We start from the raw sequence: 6,000 nt of genomic DNA, 5'->3' as shown, positions 1-6,000 counted from the left end.
AAAAAAAAAAAAAAAAGGTGTCCGAGGAAGATACAGTCACTCTAGACAGATCTCCTCTTTATTTTGACAACACCTTTCCCCTTTGCTAACCTAAAACTTTCATACTGCAGTTTAATAATACATGTTCCCTGAGTGCCTGGCATGTGCCAGGTATGAAGAACTTTATCTAATCTACGTTATCTCATTCAATCTTTAATCAATCCCACGAGGGAAGTGCTGTTATCACCCCCTCTTTTGTCAAAAGCTAAGTACAGATAGGTTAAGTAACTTGCCCCAAATCAAACAACTAGTTAGTGGCACAGTCTAGATTTGAATGTATCTAGACTGGGACCCTTCAGGGCCCAGTCTGTAACTGTTCCAATGGGCTACCCCCAGTTGGTTCATTTTCTGTGCACGGGGCCCTGTGCCAGAGGAAGGGGCTATTGGCTGGCCTCAGGATCGTAGGATTGGGTGCCTGTTATTGCACTGCCTCTGTTTGTTTTTTTAAAAATAATTAACTTAAAAAACCCTAAAGTTCACTGTTTATTGAGTGTAGGAGGTGCGTAAGGGCGGCTGGGGATACTCTGAAGAGCATGTACATAACCACAGGCTGGAGTGGATGATGAAAGGCCACCGTGGTCTCCCCTGCTGTGGGGCAGAGATCCTGGTAGCCAGATGGCCCTGTTTTGGGCGCTGACCGCCTGTGGTCCTGATTTTCTTTGCTTTCATAATCCTCAGGGCTCACCTGGTACCTCTGGCATCCTGAGTTCTCCACTGCAGCTTCCTGCGTCCTGGGGGAGGCGTGTAAGAAACCAAAAGCCCATACCTGGCCTGCACTTACCTGTGCGCTCTGCTTGGCGGGCCTTGCTTCCTACCATGTTAGCAAAATGTCCTAGGATTTTAAATGTTCCTGACCTTTAATCACCAAAGTAGGATCATTATGGCTTTCCCATTTGTGTAGAAGAAATAGGGAATAATGTTGGCGGTAAGTTTCAGTGTACTGGAGAACATTTCTTCATGACTACTATCATGAATTTACATATATATATATACACACACACACACACACACACACATATTTACAATAACCTCAAGACTGAGAAGGAAACTGCTTAGCAAATGTAATATGAAGAATTATGGTGAGTCTGAATTGTTATTTTAGTTGTCGAGGAAGGATGTGCTTTTTGCAATGCTGTGCTGAAATGAGATAAATGTATTGTGTGCTTTTCAGTCTTACCCCTCTCCAATTGCCCATTCTTAACACTGCAGCCAGAATAAATATTTCCAAAACACAAACCTGATCCTATCACCCCCTCCTTAAAAACCTACAATAATTCCCCATTACTGCCATGTTAAGGGCAAAATCTTGAGAACACTTGCCTTGACCTCTGCGACTCTACAGCCATTCTTCTCTCCTGCTTCATCTGACCTTCAAGCCTTTCCACGAGCCATTCTCTCTGCCTCAAACACACTGTCCTTCACCCTCCCTGAGGCCACACAGTCTTCCTTTGCCTGTTTTCTATTCTTCTTTCTCTGATCCTTGTTCAAGCCCCCATCCCTATTAAACGAAGTCAGCAGCCCTGCCATGTGCTCCCCTATCCCTTATCATCCTTTCTTGTACTTACATGTTTGTTGGGCCATCTCCTTCGTTAGCTCTGTAAGGGCAGAGAATGGGCTTGTCTTATTTGTCATTGTATCCCCACGGCTACGCACTCAGTAAGAATGTATTGAATGAGCCCGGCGCGGTGGCTCAAGCCTGTAATCCCAGCACTTTGGGAGGCCAAGATGGGCGGATCACGAGGTCAGGAGATCGAGACCATCCTGGCTAACACGGTGAAACCCCGTCTCTACTAAAAAATACAAAAAACTAGCCGGGCGAGGTGGTGGGCGCCTGTAGTCCCAGCCACTCGGGAGGCTGAGGCAGGAGAATGGTGTAAACCCGGGAGGCGGAGCTTGGAGAGAGCTGAGATCCGGCCACTGCACTCCAGCCTGGGTGACAGAGCGAGACTCCGTCTCAAAAAAAAAACAAAACAAAACAAAACAAAAAAAGAATGTATTGAATGAATAAATGTATCCACAATACCACCAAGCTCTACGGAACTGCTTCTGTCAGAACTTATAAGAGGATTGCACAAAAACTGACACCTGAAGTAGGCTGCTGTAGAAAGCTGTTAAAATATATACATAACATGCTCCCCTTAGCCCAGTTCCTCATTTTGGCCTAATGGAGGCAGCTACACTATCATCTAGAAGTCTTCCATTACTTGAAGCTCCTTGTATTACCCAAAGAGAGCTATCGGTTTTCTTGCAAACTCTGAGCCATGAGTATTTAGGTATCTCTACTAAACTACTATTTGAGCGTCCTCAAAACATGATCGTCCTGAGTGTTAGGATCAAAAGTGTCAAAGGTGTTCAAAGCAAATCTGACATTAATGTATTTACTCCTTCATCTACGGACTGAGAAGCACTCATTTGGCATGAATTTTGGCTGCTTCTAGGAATCAGGTTCCTGTTGATTACTGCATGCAAATATGCCCATATTTCACACAGACATAAGCCTAACTGATTCCATCAAGGCAGTGGTTTTCAAATCTCATTTTGCCCTCCCTCCCCTACCCCACCTCCACCTCTCACCCTGGGAGTAATGTCTGGAGTTATTTTTGATTGTCACAATTTAGGAGGAGGCTCTACTGGCATCTAGTGAGTAGAGGCCATAGATGCTGACAAATATCCAATAATGCATGGGCCAGCCTCCAGAACAAAAAATGACCTGGCCCAAAACATCAACAGTACCTAAGCTGGGAAGCCTAGGTTGCCCAAGCCAATAGCCCAAAGTTGAGGCGACATTCTGTAGCCACCTTTGCTCACAAAAGCTAGACCCCATTCATCTGTGTGGTGCTTTCTAAGACATGTGGAAACAAAGACAAGAATAAGTTAAAAAGCAATAAGAGGCTGGGCTCTTCCCCTGCCTACTGTTAGAATGAAAGATGTGTAGCTTGTCTCTCAAAAAGAATAATTCAGCTGGAGAGTTTTCCTAGGTAGATCCCTGTGGAAATCTCATAATGCAAAACATTTGGCATGGAACTTAACAGATTCTTGGGTGTGGAAAGGAATTTTGGTAAAATCAAAACCATATTTGTTTTTCATATTGAAAATGTTCAAGTCATTTTCTTTTCCTATTAGTATAACCATTTGGACAAAAATATCCATGTGAAATGCAGGTGAAATGTAAACTGCTACACTTCTACATAGACAATCCAGTGTATTTATACTTAATCCATAAAGGCATGATGTTACAAAACACATTTGTATATTATGAAGCCATCTGGCATCAAATTTTCCAATTTATAGACAACTTTGTATTTACATAACAAATTATTAAATCAACCATTTTTCCGGTTTATAAAAGGTCACTGAGGTACACACACAGTGTGTATAAATGCAGATAAGGCTGGTAATACATATTTACAGTAGATACAAATTAATCTTTCATATTTGAAGATAATGCTTTTTATATATTTTTTTATATCAGACTCCCCACTGTTAGCAGGATTTCCCATGCTTGAGTTGTTTATTGCTTTTTGGCTCACTGATTTAATATTCACTTCTGGGTTGTTTACACATATGAATTACTAATGTTCTTATCTCTTTGGCTAATGCAAATGTGATAGAATGAATGAAAGAAAAAGATAAACTAATTCAATATTACACTTCTGGCTGGTTGATAATTTTTGTTCATGTCCCCCAAATGAATCAATGCACAACTCATTTGATATACTACATTGAAAAGTCTTGAGTCTTGCATTACACCATTTGGGCATAAATGGGCAAAGTAAACAAGATATCCAATTTTGAGCAAGGCCTAGTCTTTTGGCTTTCTTTTCAGAAAGAGCAATGCCACCAACATCTTAAGCATCTTAGATTTTAAAATCTTAATGCATATATGCTTGTGACTTGCAAGGGAACACTGCAAACTGCATGGAAGATTACCAAAGTTAACAACAATGTGCTATCATGGTCTAAAATGAAAAATGAGTCACCTCGTAGGATGTAAGAATCTTCCTAAAACTTACAGAAAGTGAAATAACTGCCCTCTTCTCCTCCTGCAATTCTGCAGTGTTACGTTCCAATAAGAAGGCTGTGTTTACTTAAAAAACAGACATAGCAAAAACTCAAAGTCAGGGTCCAAATAAAAGACTAAAAGTGGCCCATGATATCACAAGGGATGAATGTTCTTAAAGCGTTTTCATTCATAATGGTACTAAAAAGTACAAGCCAAAAATGTTCCTTTAAATAAATAAAAACCCTGGTTTGCATTTAATGCTACAAACAAGACAAATCACACAAAATCTGCTCAGTTAATTTTCCACTCATTTGAAATAATTTTTAAAACCTTCTCAGAGGTTTAGTTTATTCTCCTTGTGCTTCCTAAGACTGTTAAGGGACACAAAATAAAATTAGATTTCCTTTTCCAGCAGGAACTATTATGTTCTTTAAAGAAGAAAAATTTTTTCATCTGTTTCCATTCTTGGATTTGTTTCTTAAAAAAAGTTTATTTTAGGGAATAAAAATTTTGGTAACTTAGAAGGCCTAGCCTTCATTTAAAAAATGAATTGGCTTCAATACAAAGAGAAAGAAATGGCTCTATGGGCAAAATTGAAGTGTGAGTGACCAATTTTTTAATTGTAAAGTAGGTGCAACATTTTAAAAAAATGTTACAGCACTGTATGACCTGTAATGCTAACAATATTTACATTAACTGCTTACACAAAACCATATAATTGTAAGAGAGAGGAAAAAAACCCACGTGGACTGAAACTACTACACCTAGCACCCATATCAAAGCCAGAGCAACCAGTGAAATCATGGGCACAAACATACTTTACATTGTCTACTGATGTAAAGTATACAATGGGAGGGAAGCACAAACTGAATTAGCTCAAAATACCAAAAAGAAGGCTTGGTCAACACAAACTTAGCCTGAAGACAGAAAAGCAAAGGCTAAAAAATCTACATGTCAACACAGACACACATACAGACACACCCAGCCTACAAACACACATGTATGTCTGTCTGTGAACAAACAAAAATGTGTAGAAAAAAACAGTAGAAAAACAGGTTGGCGCAAAAAAAAAAAAAAAAAAAAAAAAAAGACATTAATGGTTTAAACATATTAGCCACATCAACTTTTAACTTATAAACGTGTCAACTAAACTACACAAAAGATTACTTCCTGTGACTGCATGAAGGAACTGGGCAGGCAATCCCACCATTACAAGAGAGACAAAATGAACCTACCCCCTGAAGGAAGGGTTCCTACTTTGAGGTCATGAAGCCCAGGGTAGCCAGTTGCATTCCGTCAGGCTTGGGGGTAGGTTGAAAGTGGAACAGAGGGACAGAGAGACAAAGGAGACCTAGGGGAATAACTAAGAGCTGTTGCTATCAAAAGCGTGCCCAGGTGGCATGCTCTGTGCTGTGGCCCTAAGAAACCAACTCAAGGAATGACCTTGGTCTCCATTTTCCTGAGTTACTGGAACTCTGCTACATGACAGGACTGAGGATTTTGGGCGGTGGGTGGGAGAGGAGCAGTAGGTGAGGTGGTGGGCAGGTTGAGCTGCTGAGCCTGCTATTGGAGAACCTCCTAGCAGCCTGAGTGGCAGACTGTTGCCTGAGCCCCAGGCTAGAGGACAAGACAGTGCTCTCTAGGGGTTTAAGGGTTTGGGGCAGGGACTGGTGGTTCCAAGAATAAAGGGATAATAGATCCCTTCTTTTCACAATTCATCAACTGAAGTCAGGCTGGAAGCCTAAACTTTGCTTAACTGCCTAGAAGATAGGGTAATACCACCACCACAAAAATTGTGAGAAGAAGACAGAAAATTATGTTGTGCTACATTTCTTATTAATTACCTTGTACTTTACAATGGCTCACAGTTTTAGGTTTGTATACTTGTAATGTAGTATTTTCTCTCTACATTTGTTTCACATTTTTTCTTACTTAATATAATATAAATAATTTGGTTA

This window comes from Papio anubis, chromosome 10 (genome assembly GCF_008728515.1).
Source record: "Papio anubis isolate 15944 chromosome 10, Panubis1.0, whole genome shotgun sequence".
NCBI lineage: Eukaryota > Metazoa > Chordata > Mammalia > Primates > Cercopithecidae > Papio > Papio anubis.
The sequence above is the reverse complement of the archived record's forward strand: the minus strand, read 5'-3'. Positions refer to the sequence as shown.